General features: G+C 57.6%; 1 protein-coding gene across 3 annotated transcripts in view; it reads right to left on the reverse strand.

Moving 5' to 3' along the window:
- SEMA6C (semaphorin 6C) overlaps positions 1-14530 on the reverse strand; it is a 110209-nt gene that overhangs the window by 63098 nt on the left and 32581 nt on the right. For 2 of the 3 annotated variants that reach the window (XM_075908166.2, XM_075908168.2), the window contains exon 2: positions 12227-12304. The exons of the other annotated variant lie outside the window; for it this stretch is intronic. The gene's annotated coding sequence lies outside the window, so the exon portion shown is untranslated. The remainder of the gene's footprint in view (positions 1-12226; positions 12305-14530) is intronic. 3 annotated transcript variants of the gene reach the window in all.

The following is a 14530-nucleotide window of genomic DNA, read 5'->3' on the forward strand; positions in this document are numbered from 1 at the left end:
GGTTTGGTTGTGCCAGGACAATGGGATCTGCCTGGAATTTGATTTTCTCATAAAATGGAAAGGGAGGGGTCTGGAAAGGCACTCAGAGGAGCAGCAAGGGGTCAAAGATGGGGGACCAAGTCAGCTATAACTCCATTGGGCCAGCAGGAGGCAGGTATGGGAAAAGGGAAGGCTATTGACTATTTCAGAGAGTTTGTCTGTTTGTGTTTCTATTTGTCTCTGTGTCTGTCCATCCCCCAGCTAGGGAACATGCATCTCTCTCCTGACGGTGCCCACTGGAGCTACTGCGGCCATGGACAGACACTTCTCACAAGGCCCCAAGCTGCTGCGGTTAGAGAGAGCTGGGGTTGCCCCCTATCGTGGGGCAGCCTGCATCCTGAACCCCACCTCCCTAGCCCCAACCCAGTGCAATGCTTTAAATGAAGAAAGCCTTTGAGTTAAGGACCCGAGGAGCGCTGGGTAAATCTAGTTTCATTACATTACAAACAAAAATAATCTTAATGATATTGGTCCATTAGTAGATGGAAACGGAACAATTACCAAGAACAGTATAGAAAAGGCAGAAGTCTTTAATTAATATTCCTATTCTGTACCTGGGAGAAAAGCAGATGATAAGACTCTTGCCCTTGAGGATACACAGCAGCTATTACAAACAGACTTTTTAAATCAGCCGGTCTGGGTAACTTGCATCCAAGAGTTTTAAAAGATCTGGCTGTGGAGCTCACTGGACCATTACAATGGTCTTGAACATGGGGGGAGCTCCAGAAGATGGGAAGGACGTTGATTTGTGCCAATATTTAAAGGGGCAAATGGGACGACCAGGTAATAACAGGTCTGTCGGCGTGACATTGAATCCAGCAAGACAACGCTGCAGCAGAGTCGGCGCTCAATTCATAAAGATAGCGAATGTCAATCAGCATGAATTTATGGATACTCAATCTTGCCTAACTTGGTATTTTTCAGATGAGATTACAAGATTGATAAAAGTAACAGTGTTGAGGCAAAAGACTTAAACTTCCATACGCAGAGGGGACAAGTCACAGGCGCTGAAGGGTGGCTGGGGGGGATCAGCGCAGTCTGGGTGGCGCGGAGGGCTGGCTGCCACAGTCTCGCCTCTTCGGCCTGAAGCCCCGCCCCTTCCAGGAGGCCCGGAGCTGAGCTCCCCCCACCCCTATTGCCCAGGGCCTGATAAAGTCTGTCGCCAGCCCTGCCCATAGAGCCTTTGATCTGGGACCGCACGGCCTTCTGACTAAAACACTAGACAATCCACACAGCGCTGATTAAATGGATAAAAACGTCCTTGTCAATGCCAAGGGGCCGTGTTCCCAGTGGGGTCCCCGAAGGGTTGGGTCTTGGCCCCTGAATACTGAACATTTTTCCCAGCGAACACGACATGAAGTCATTGCTGACGCAATGTACGGAGGATGCAAAAATGGGGGAAGGGGCAAATGAGGTCCCCGGGCCAGGGCGATCTGCATCGCCGGGCAAGCAAACACCACGTGTTGTAACCCAGCAACAGGTACGTGCGCACACCTAGGAACAAGGAACGCAGGCCACACAGACAGGACGGGGACTCTGCTAGGGAACAGGGAGAGTCCCTAGTCCTGCCGCCCTCCTCCTCCTTCCCAGCTGTTGCAGGGTCGCTGGGGCGGGGCCAAGTCCTCCAGAGGCGGCTCGCATTCCAGTGCCCTGGGCTTTCCTAGGGACATCTCGGCCCTGAATGAGCCCTCCGGCACCGTGGCCTCACCCTAACCCAGCCGGGCAGGGCACAGCGCCGGCCACACCAGGAGATGGGCAAGACGGGGATGCCTGACACTGCGAGCAGCACGCAGGGATGTGCCAAGCGGCCTTGGGCTGGTGCCAGGCGCTGGGAGAGCCGCGGATGCCACGGCCATGGTGCAGGCAGGGCTCAGCATAACCCAGGAGGGGGGTAGAGGAGAGACACTGATGGGCCCCCATCACTAGGGCATGAAAAGGGCTTTTCCACAGGAGACTTTGGAGCTGTTTCTCTGCAGCCTTTATCCTGGCTGGGAGGCAGGTCTAGTGACTATGGGGATGGAGGTGAGGGGGGAGCTAGCACTCCTGGTTTCCAGCCACGGACTTGGGAATCAGGACTAACGTGCCTTCTAAATTTTCCTATCTGTGTGCAGAATAAATTTTGTTGTATGCACCAAAGCACGAGGGGATGTGCACCACCAGGAAAAACACAGGCTGCCAGCTGTGAGCACTCTGCCAATCCACTCTGCAGCATTTGAATTTGCCCTGGGCAGCCGCCCAAGTGCCCAACTTACAGGGAACACTGGCAGGGGGCTCTGAACCAGAACTGGGGGGATTGGAGGGGTAATCAGCTGAACATGAGCTCCCAGTGCACCGGTGTGGCCAAATGGGCTAATGCAATCAAGTAGGAGCCAAGACGTTATTTTACCTCTCTATTTGGAACTGGTGCAACCCCGGCTGGAGTCCTGTGGCCAGTTCTGGTGCCCACAATTCACAAAGGAGATTAAAACATTGGAGCGGGGTCAGAGCAGGGCCATGGGAATGTGGAAAGGGTTAGAAACCTGACTGGCAGGGGCAGACGCCAGGAGCTCCAGCTATTTAGCTCCGCACAGAGAAGGGGTGACTTGGTCACAGCTCATAAGTAGCTAGACGGGGAGCAAATATCTAAAAAAGGGCTCTTGCCTCTAGAAGCAGAAAATGATCCAGCGGCTGGAAACTGAAGCGAGATCAGTTCAGACAGGAAATAAGGTGTCAGTGTTTAAAAGGGAGGGTCAGTGACCACTAGAACAATTTCCATGTTTATATCAAGACAGGCTGTTTCTCTAACAGATCCACTCTGGAAATTCCTTTGGGGCGTTTCTGGACTGGGTTATCCAGGAGGTCAGAGAATAGTATCATAAGTATCCCCTCTGGCCTGGGAATCGGTGATGATCCAGGGCGCCAGGTGCTGGACACGCACATTGTGAGAAGACAAGAATGCAGGCTCGTCAGGGCAGGAGGGGAAACTGAGGCACAGAGGTGGGAAAGTGACTTGCTCAAGATGGCAGAGCTGGTGGGTGGCAGAGCCAAAAAAAAGAACCCCGTGCCCTGCCTAGCAGCACCCTGCCCACTAGGCTGCACTGCCTCCTCACTGGGCTGGCCTTCCAGGACCCAGCATTGAGCAAGGCCTCTGACTCTGTCTACACGGCTGCTTTACCACTCTGCAACTTTCTGGCTCAGGGGTGTGAAAAAACTCCCAGCGCAGTTAGCTACTCCCCTTGTGGGAGGGGTTTACCCAGGGCGCTGGGAAAGCTCTCTCCCAGCACTCCTGCCTTGGCCACGCTCTCATGATGGTGCTTTAATCTTTTCAGTGGAGCTGCCTAGCTTGCCTGGGGCTAGACCCGCCTCTGGGCAGGGCACGGGCTGGGGCTGGGAGCCCTGCCATAAGGCCACGTCCGGCGGCGAGAGGATTTCCCGGCCCAAGGGAACAGTTCCCCGCTGCCAGGCCTGGTGTCTGAGCCGGGAGGGTCGGGCGCTAGGGAACATGGTCTGGGTCCCGGGCTGTGCTGCCCGGCCCATGGCTCCCTCCCATTCCCAGCTCTCTGGCCCTGCAGCCCGCCTCCTCCTTCCCAGCTTTTGCGCAGCAGCTGGGGCTGGGCCAAGTCCTCCAGAGGCCGCTCACATCCCAGTGCCCTGGACTTTCCCAGGAACAGCTCAGCCCTGGAATGAGCCCTCCGGCACCGTGGCCTCACCCTGACCCAGCCGGGCAGGGCACAGCGCCGGCCACACCAGGAGATGGGCAAGGCGGGGGCTGCCTGACACTGCGAGCAGCACGCAGGGATGTGCCAAGCGGTCTTGGGCCGGTGCCAGGCGCTGGGAGAGCCGCGGATGCCAAGGCCGTGGTGCAGGCAGGGCTCAGCATAACCCAGGAGGGGAGTAGAGGAGAGACATTGATGGGCCCCCATCACTAGGGCGTGAAAAGGGCTTTTCCACAGGAGACTTTGGAGCTGCTTCTCTGCAGCCTCTACCCTGGCTGGGAGGCAGGTCTAGTGAGTGGGGGGGAGAGCTAGGACTCCTGGGATCCAGCTGTGCAGCTGGGGGTCAGGACTCCTGGGTTCTAGCCCAGCTCACTTTAACAATGTGTGAGAAGAAGAAATAGCCCCTTTAAATGTTCTCTTTACAGATCAAGGCCGTGACGCGCCACAGCTCAGGGGTGGCCGCTGGAGGGAACTGGGGTGCGGGGCGGAGCCCCGGGCTGGAGACGAGTGCTGGGGAACTAGGGGGTCCATGTTTCTTGTGGACACCAGGCCGCTGTCCCCTAATCCCTGTTCACAAACAGCCCTTGTAATAAGCTTGTTCTAGCTGGCAACGGTGGCGCCCCCACCCCACCCTCCCAGGAGAAGCCAGGCCGCTGCCTTCAACAGCACTCTGGGCTGTGACACTGGGGAAGAAAATTGGCTCACACCCTGGGGCCAGAGGAGATGCAGTGGGCACGCCATCGCCCTCTGCTGGATGGAAACAGAACTGCTTGCCTGTGTGTCATATTCCCGTCATTGCTCGTGGGGATTCTCCTTCCGCTCCAGCAAGCAGGGACTGGGGCTTTTGAACCCTAACACTATCCTCACAGTTGCCATGAAACTCTCAGCCACCCATCCACAGAGCTCAAGGTGCTTAAAACACAGGTCTACATCCAACCTGGATCAGAGAGGGGGAAACTGAGTCACAGGAGGACGATAACGTGGCTCAAGGGTCACACAGAAAGTCAGTGGCAGAGCTGTGAATAGAACCCAGGAGTCCTCGCTTCCAGAAACCCCTGATCTAAGCATTAGCCCACTCTCCTTTCCCAAAGCTGGGAACAGAACCCTTGAGTCCCAACTTCTAATGCTAAGCACTAGCCCACAGTCACCTCCCTATGCTGAGAGAGGAACCCAGGAGTCCTAGGCTTCTTGCCTGCTCTACCCACTATGCCACATGCCCTTTGAGATTTTTCTCTGCTCCACGTTCAACCTGTTCCAATTTCCTTTGTTATTCAGCAGCAAGATTAGGACCCTGCTGTATTAGATGCCTAGTGAGATACAGCCCCTGCCTTGAACACTCGTCTTAACACACCAGTCACAAAAGGTGGGAGGGGAAACTGAGGCACAGAGTAATGTGACCTGCTCGCTTTCACCCAGCAAGCCAGTGACGGAGCAAAGAATCAAAGCCAGTTATCCTAGCCCCAGTGCTCCCTCCACTAAGTCAGAGTGTGAAGTCTAGCTCCAGCCCATCCCCGCAGATGGCTGCCAGGCCCGGACCCTCATGCCCAGCCCACCAAGCAGGCACCAAGCAGTTAAAGGCGCTAATGCTGAATTAATGGCACCGATCTCACGCCGCTCGATTGCCAAACGTCATTCCCTTTCCATTACTATGGACGGGTGTCGGAAATAGACAATGTAATTAAATGAAATATTATGCCAATTAAATTCCAGGCCCCCACATGCCAATATAATTCGTACCCGGGGCCATTCTAAATGTAAATTTAATGTATGACATCTCATCAGTCCCACAGTATATTCTGCTGCCTCAGAGAGGTGGCTAATTTTAGCCCACGCTCCAGCCGGCTCTTCCACTTCCACCAGGCCAGAGAAGCTGGGCTGAGGGACGAACCGGGCCGTGGTGTCTAAATAACCCAGTCCATACAATGCAGTAGAGGCTTGTTCTTTCAGCTTTACGTCTGCTTGCAAGCCCTATGACACGAGTCGGGAATTGGACCCAGGAGTCCTGGCCCCACCCCTGCCAGCCCTCACTCAGCCCTGTACATAGGAGTCAAATGCATCCCCCCCCCACACACACACACAAAGCATGAATGTATCACTGAGAGCATGGGGAGGGGACTTGGTTTAAAACTGCCCCTCCTGCACTGGGATTGGAGTCACCGTTCTCCTTCATGGGGAGCCGGAGGTGAACGGAGTTAAAAGGCAACTAATGTGCAGCAGGAGGAAAGGAAATGTTTTCTAATGCCATAGGAGAGTTACCTGTGGAACTCCCTGCCACATGATGTCATTGAGGCTAAGTGCTGAGCCAGGTACACAACGGATGGGACCAGCCACTGTTGCATTAGAGAGAAGAGGTTTATAAAGGACTAAGGATCCTCCAGCTTCAGGGCCTGAGCCCACCACCAACTGAACAGTCAGGAAGGGATTTTCTCTGAATCAAAGGCAGTGAGCAAGTCACTCCGCTTTTCTGTGCCTCAGTTTCCCTGCCCACCTCCTGCCTGTCTGGTCTATTCAGCCTGAGGGGGCTTCAGGGCAGGGGTTGTCTCTCATTCTGTAGTTGTGCGGTGACCAGTGCAATAAGACCCCAGACTTGGGCAGGAGGAAAATCTGGATCTTAATGGAGCCCAGAGCTGATGCACTGTCCCCCCTCAGAATCCCTGTGAGCCCCCACAGCTTCCGCAAGGCCTGACTCAGTTATCTACCCCTTGCCTGCTTTGCTCCTTCCTGCCTGGGATTGAACCCACAGCCTCGGGAAAGACGACCCACCGTCTGTGGGGCTCAGGACCCTCCGTTCAAATTGCTACACGAACTGGCCACCAGAGGGAGACAAAGAGCCACTCCAGGGGAGTGGGGCTGAGCTGCTCCAATCCCTCTCCTGAAGGAGGAGGCAGGAGATGGGGGTGTGATGGAGGGATGAGCAGATCAGGCCAAAGCAGCCCCCACCATGGGATTTCAGCTTCCCCGTTTCCATACTTACCTCCCCGGCTCCCAACCCCCTCCCTCCTGCTAAAGGAGAATCCCTGCCAGCTGATCGCAGTACAGGGGCTATGGTACACACCGCTGAGCAGGTAAGACCCAGACTCTCTGGCCTGAACCCCAGGCCTGGCTACCCCATGCACCCATCCATCCTTCCTCCAGGCCCTCGGCTGGCTGCATCGGAAATTAAAATATAAATAATTCAGTCCCTGTCGCCTTTATGAATAAGAGTATGAACCTGACAGAAAGTGCCTGGGAGTAATTTATGGGGGGGGGGGGATGTGACTCTGCTTTCGGATCCACTCGTGAGCAGGAGGGAGCTGGCAGCGGGAGGGCACTGAACTGGGGGGGGAGGTTGGAAGGGGAGTTGGGAGGGACTTGTTCGTTTCAATCCGGGCAGGGCTGTAATTGTTCCTGATTGGCGCACAGGCCGGGTCTTGGGCGAGCGTCAAAGCCCTGGACTCTGCTGCCAGGAGCGTGGGGAGGACACCAACCCCTCCCCCCACCCGCTGCTGCTCTGGGGCAGGGGGCAGCTCTGCTGGCGAGGACAGGGAGTGACAAAAGAACCCAGGGCCCAGATCCACAGTGGGTGCAAAGGGGCAAAGCTCCACGTGGAGCCAGTTTACATCAGCAGAGGATCAGGGCCCAGCTCCTGGGAAGAGGGGAGGGACCCCGGCCCGCAGGGGCAGTTCAGCCGGGACACCAGGGGGTAGTGAGATCGTCAGAGATGCCAGAGCTCAGAGCCTGCTCTGACATCACAGCACCCCCTATTAACACAGACTGGTGTGCGCAGCCCTGGCCCTGCTTGCCCAGTTGTGTCCTCACCGGCTCTCATGCTGTTTGTGCAAATCGCTGCCACACCAAAGCGAGCTGGGGCCAGTCACTCCACGCCTGGTGCACACCCGCACGCCTGGGGCCAGTCACCCCACACCTGGCGCACACCCGCATGCCTGGGGTCAGTCACCCCACGCCTGGCACACACCTGGGGCCAGTCACCTCGCGCCTGGCGCACACCCGCGTGCCTGGGGTCAGTCACCCCACGCCTGGCACACACCTGGGGCCAGTCACCCCTCGCCTGGTGCACACCCGCACGCCTGGGGCCAGTCACCCCACGCCTGGCGCACACCCGCACGCCTGGGGCCAGTCACCCCGCGCCTGGCGCACACCTGGGGCCAGTCACCCCACGCCTGGGGCACACCCGCACGCCTGGGGCCAGTCACCCCGCGCCTGGCGCACACCCGCACGCCTGGGGCCAGTCACCCCGCGCCTGGCGCACACCCGCATGCCTGGGGTCAGTCACCCCGCGCCTGGCACACACCTGGGGCCAGTCACCCCGCGCCTGGCGCACACCCGCGTGCCTGGGGTCAGTCACCCCACGCCTGGCACACACCTGGGGCCAGTCACCCCGCGCCTGGTGCACACCCGCACGCCTGGGGCCAGTCACCCCGCGCCTGGCGCACACCCGCGTGCCTGGGGTCAGTCACCCCACGCCTGGCACACACCTGGGGCCAGTCACCCCGCGCCTGGTGCACACCCGCACGCCTGGGGCCAGTCACCCCACGCCTGGCGCACACCCGCACACCTGGGGCCAGTCACCCCGCGCCTGGCGCACACCTGGGGCCAGTCACCCCACGCCTGGGGCACACCTGCACGCCTGGGGCCAGTCACCCCGCGCCTGGCACACACCCGCACGCCTGGGGCCAGTCACCCCGCGCCTGGCGCACACCCGCATGCCTGGGGTCAGTCACCCATGCCTGGCACACACCTGGGGCCAGTCATCCCACGCCTGGCGCACACCCGCATGCCTGGGGCCAGTCACCCCGCGCCTGGCGCACACCTGCACGCCTGGGGCCAGTCACCCCGTGCCTGGCGCACACCCGCATGCCTGGGGTCAGTCACCCCACGCCTGGCACACACCTGGGGCCAGTCACCCCACGCCTGGCGCACACCCGCATGCCTGAGGTCAGTCACCCCACGCCTGGCACACACCCGCACACCTGGGGCCAGTCACTCCGCACCTGGCGCACACCCGGACGCCTGGGGCCAGCCACCCCGTGCCTGGCGCACACCCGGAGCCAGTCCTCAGCCAGCACTATCCACCCCATTTCTGTTCCTGCAACTTTTATTTTTCAAGCAGGAACAGGTTACAGTGATGAGCCCACAGGTTAGGGCCTGCCATCCACAGAGCCGGGGTACCAGGGCTGGGGGTAGGAGGGATCACTTTCTTTTAGGGAAAAGGGACGGGGGAACCAGCCCATCTGACTTGTTGACCAAACCGCTGCCCGTTTCCGAAGAGTATCTCTGTGCTGTGTCTACTGGCGACGCCAAGGTACGGGTGCCGAGTCTCTGCCCCCGCACACTGGCCTTGGCTGAGTAAATACAGCGATAAACAGGCTGCCATCCTGCCAAGGCCAAGGTCACAGCAGAGGGAATAGCACTAGGAGGATGCTCCCCCTATGGGGTTGTCTGTTGTGCTGGAGCAGCTTAGGGGGTAAAAGGCTAGCTTGGAAAGTCATTGGTTTGAATCCCCCTGCCCCTGGAAGTAGTCCCATGACTAACTAACAAATGGGTGAGCACACAGTAATGGTACCATCTGGGTGCCTCTCCTAGAAGGGATTTCACGATTTTTTCTCCTCCATCCCAAATTCAGCTGAAGAATGAAAATCTCAAAAGTGTTCACAAACTGATTTTGTTTTTCAGTTTGGGCCAATCCACGTCTTTTGTGTGGCTCATATGGCAACATTTTAGTTTCAGGTTGACCTTTCCTTTCTTTGGAACCTTTTCTCAAAAGCTCCTACATTCAGTTCCCGTCAGAAACCAAAATGTGGTTTGAACCAAAAAAACATAATAGGAAACTTTTCTTTTTGAGCATGTATAAGGTTCGATTTCCACAGTTACAGTTTCGAACCTTTCGGGATTTTAAAAAAAAAAATCAAGAGAGGAAATTTGTCAGCTCCAACTCTCTTGCCGCACACAGTTTTGATTCTCACACATTGGCATTTTTCAGCAAAAACAGTTTCATAAAACAATTCCCAACTAAGCTTAGTTCAGACCCCACCACTAACTCCGATCTATCATAGAATCGTAGAACTGGAAGGGACCTCGAGAGGTCATCGAGTCCAGTCCCCTGCCCTCATGGCAGGACCAAGTACTGTCTAGACCATCCCTGATAGACATTTATCTAACCTACTCTTAAATATCTCCACAGATGGGGATTCCACAACCTCCCTGGGCAATTTATTCCAGTGTTTAAACACCCTGACAGGAAGTTTTTCCTAATGTCCAACCTAAACCTCCCTTGCTGCAGTTTAAGCCCATTGCTTCTTGTCCTATCCTCAGAGGCCAAGATGAACAAGTTTCTCCCTCCTCCTTATGACACCCTTTTAGATACCTGAAAACAGCTATCATGTCCCCCTCAATCTTTTCTTTTCTAAACTAAACAAACCCAATTCTTTCAGCCTTCCTTCATAGGTCATGTTCTCTAGACCTTCAATCATTCTTGTTGCTCTTCTCTGGACTTCCAATTTCTCCACATCTTTCTTGAAATGCAGTGCCCAGAACTGGACACAATACTCCAACTGAGGCCTAACCAGCGCAGAGCAGAGCGGAAGAATGACTTCTCGTGTCTTGCTCACAACACTCCTGTTAATGCATCCCATAGTTTGGCCTTTAAAAAGCTGAGGAGGCCAAAGCTTTCCAAAGTGACCACTAATGTTGATTGCCTGAGTGGAGAGATTTTCGGGGCCAGATTACCACAGGGCTCCACATGTGGGGTCTGAGTCTCCCAACACACTAGGGATCTGTGGGGTGTTCAGCGCCACTAACAATGCAGTCTTTCTTTAGGTGCCCAAATAGGAGTGACAGGTGAACTCTCTCACACTAGACACTGGCTAGCTCACATCCAGCCCTGAAATCAGTGGCCACATTTGAAAATGAATGGCCTGAGTGTCTCTGTGCCACAGTTTACCCACATTTAAAACAGGGATGACAATGCCTTTATAAAGTGCTTTGAGATCCCCGCCCTCCAGTGCGGCGCGGTGTCTGCGAGTGAGCAGTCAGTGCCCCGTGGATCGACAGCACCACCCAGAGGGGCCACTGGAACACAGGGGTCAGCGCTCTGGTTTGCTCGGGGCACAGTCAGGAGACGGGGGAAGGTGCTGTGCTATTTCTAGATCCCAGAGTCACTCCCTGAAGGTGCTGCACCAAGGCTGCATGGGGAAGGGTCAGTTTCCTGGCTGGCTGCTGAAGGGCACGGGGAGGGTAAGGCTTTTCCCTGGGCCTAACCGAGGCCTCCAATCTTACCCCACCCAGCATGTGCAAGTGACGGGTCACGTTACCGGCGCGGCGAGAGAGCTTCCATCCAGTCACCGTGATGGGATAAGGAGTAGCTCAGCCCAGGCCATCGGTGGGGGAGATTGGGGCCGAGCTATCCAGGAGCACGGAGCTGACCACAGGCCGAAGGGGCGTGACACCAACCTCCCCAGCTGCCCTGCCCCTAAACTCGAGAGCCATGGGCTGTGGGGGGATGACAATCCAAACCGGGGCCCCGAGATCACAGCTCTGCCCCCTGCCAATCCCACGGAACTGCCACGGCCCCTCTGCTTCGGCCGCACACCGGCCTCCCCACCCTGTCCCTGCACCGTGCTTGGCCACAAGATCCCAGGCAAACACCCCCCCTCCTGAGAGCCACCTGCCCAAGCTGCACTCCATCCTGCATACCCGGGAGCTGGGCTCCGCACTTGGCAGGGACCTGCCGCTGGCACAGGCCTAGGGATGTTAAATATCGGTTAATTGAATAGTCGATGAACCTCATGAATTCTTAGTGGTTAGTCAACTATTCTATGGTCCCTGGGGATGAGGCTGGCAGCCAGTACGCTCCGGCCCCCTCCCAAGGAACCCCGTCCCTCCGCACTGCTGCCTCTGTACCAGAGGCAGCAGTGCCGGGTGCCAGGCGGGAGCTGGTCCGCGAGAGGAGCCAGTTTAAAAACCAGCTCCCCTCGTGAACTGGCTGCCTGACGCCCCATGCTGCTGCCTCTGACACAGAGGCAGCAACATGGAGTGGCAGCAGCCCCTGTCCAGGGAGGGGTCTGAGCTCCCGGACCCGGTGTGAGCCGGTACAGAGCCGGGCTGCCTGCCTCTCTGGCTCCTAACACACTTTAGATGCAGAGCCGCAGCAGGGGTCGGTCCTGGCCAGCTTGCTAAAAAATGTACTGGGGTGTGTGAATGTGTGTAGTCTATAGCATTAACCCATTGGCTTTTGCTGATCGGTTAATCGACTACACTGTTACATCCCTACACGGGATCTCCTAACGACTGGCCCGTATACATGTCCAGAGCTCTCCTGGGACACCAGAGTGCACCAGCCCCATGTCCTTGGCAGCATGAATACCGCGGGGCACAAGACACCCCCTGCTGGTCAGGAGGTACTGCAGACCGCCAGGAGCGCGCGCACAACACACACACACACACACACACACATGCATGCACACCCCAACCCCCACTGCCGATCACAGCCTTACCTTAGCGTGCAGGGTCCGTGGGGCTGTGCACGGCCAGGGCTGGCCAGGCACTTAGGCAAGTCTGGGGGTCCAGCCAGGCTGGGAGGAAACACAATTAAAAGAGGGAGGGGGTTGAGAGAGAAGTTCAGACCCTGCGGGCAACACAGAGGGGGTATCGAGGACCGTGTTCCGTTAGCTCCAGAGGGGAGCTCCCTCCACCCCCAAAGCCCCACAGCTAAACGTAGGCACGGGCTGCGGGGTCAGAGCACAAGGCTGGGCGCCGCGAGGGGCACACACAGGGACTGGGCTCGGGTTCCCATCGCTCATGGGTGCCCAGGAAGCCGCCCCCTCTTTGCCACCCTCATCTGCTCCCCTTGCATTTCATGCCGGCTGCCACCTCTGCTACCCCTCCCCTGGTGTGTGCCCATGTCTCCGGTGGGGACACGGCCCTGCCCGACACTCCTGGGGCAGGAGAGGGAGGGGGGGAGGGCGGGTATTTTTAGCCAGACGGTGATCTGGGGGCAGCAGAGCGCGACAGGAATAGCCCAACCCGGCATCAATGGATACAGACACTCCACGGCGGGCGGACAGGGTGGCGGGGGTGTCTCCAGACAGCCGGCCTTGGCGGGGGAGAGGCAGGGACACATGCTGCGGGCCCTGCAATCCAGCTACACACATTCCCCTGACAAACACGGGTATAAATATCCCCCCCAGCCCAGCCCCTGCCGTCCCGCCAGCAGGGTTCTCCAGGTGTCATAGATTCGTAGAGCCGGAAGAGACCTCAGAAGGTCATCAAGTCCAGCCCCCTGCTCTAGGCAGGACCAACCCAACTCAATCTACCCAGCCAGGGCTTTGTCAAGCCGAGACTTAAACACCTCTAGGGATGGAGACTCCACTATTCCCCTAGGGAACCCATCCCAGTGCTTCACCACCCTCCTAGGGAAATAGTTTTTCCTAATATCCAACCTGGACCTCTCCCACCACAACTTGAGACCATTGCTCCTTGTTCTGCCATCTGTCACCACTGAGAACAGCCTCTCTCCATCCTCTTTGGAACCTCCCTTCAGGAAGTTGAAGGCTGCTACTAAATCCCCCCTTGTTCTTCTCTGCTGCAGACTAAACAAACCCAAATCCCTCAGCCTCTCCTCATAGGTCATGTGCTCCAGCCCCCTAATCATTTTGGTTGCCCTCCGCTGGACCCTCTCCAATGCGTCCACATCCTTTTTGTAGTGGGGGGCCCAGAGTCATGGGAATGGGGGGCAGATCTCCTAAAGGAAGGAGGGGCAATGGCAGGTCTGGGTAGGAGCAGTGCACTGGACACCGGCAGTGAAAGGGCTGAAAAGAACAGGCACAGGAGGGGGCTGGAAACAGGCTCGGGGAGCAGAAGGGGGCATCTGCAGACAGCCCTGACCGGGTAACCCCAACCTCGGAGGCCATCAGAGGGGGAAGGCAGGTGCCCCCCAACCCCGCAACACAAACTGCTTTGCCCTCGCAGTCAGGCCCAGCATCATGGCACAGACAGGGAGGCGTCTCTGCCTGGGGAAAGAGCAGAGAAGGGATGGACGGACGGACAGACCAACAGGCAGCGTGGATGGGGACAGACAGAACACCCACGGGGCTATCGGAGCAGTCACAGCCCTGGGAGGAGCGTCTGAGTCCAAATCTGTTTTTTTGGGACCCTCTCTGCCTCCAGGTGCCTTTGAGTTCTCAGCTGGCTCCTGCCCACGCCCGCCGCCCCCGGAACAGGACCCCAACGAGCAGCACCACGAGTCAGATGTGGAGTCCCCAGCTGCTTCCCTGACCGAGAGTTGATCCAGGGCTCCCCTTGGGCCGTGTCGGAGTGCTCCAGCCTTCCAGGCAGGCAAAGGTGTAACCCAAAACCCGATCTGCCCGGGCCTGCCCCCCCTTTGCTCCTCTGACCCAACTCGCCGGGCGTTACCAGGCCGGCTTCAGAGAGGCCCTGAGCAGCAAAGCGATTCGTTTCATCCCCTCCCTGCCCCCGTCCACGTGCCCGAAGGAGCTGGGGATCAGCCGGTCGGCATGGGACAGGCCCCCGGCAAGAGGCAATTTTGGGATGAATGGGCAGATTCAGCGCGGCATCAGAGGCTCTTTGTCTCCCTGATTGAAAGCTGCCCGGGTGTCACAGGAGCGGCCCTGCAGGCTTCTCACGGGGTGCGGCGCTGGGTGCCCGAGGCAGACGCACCAAGATCCAGCTTTTGGGTTACCCGGCCGCTGACTCCAGACTGTGCCTGTGAGGAGCAGCTTCCCGGCAGGTCAGAGATCACGCTGGCTCTGCAGCTGGTGCCTACGGCCCAGCGCTCGCTG

The sequence above is a fragment of the Pelodiscus sinensis genome, chromosome 22 (genome assembly GCF_052426305.1).
Source record: "Pelodiscus sinensis isolate ZL-2025 chromosome 22, ASM5242630v1, whole genome shotgun sequence".
NCBI classification, from domain to species: Eukaryota; Metazoa; Chordata; order Testudines; family Trionychidae; genus Pelodiscus; species Pelodiscus sinensis.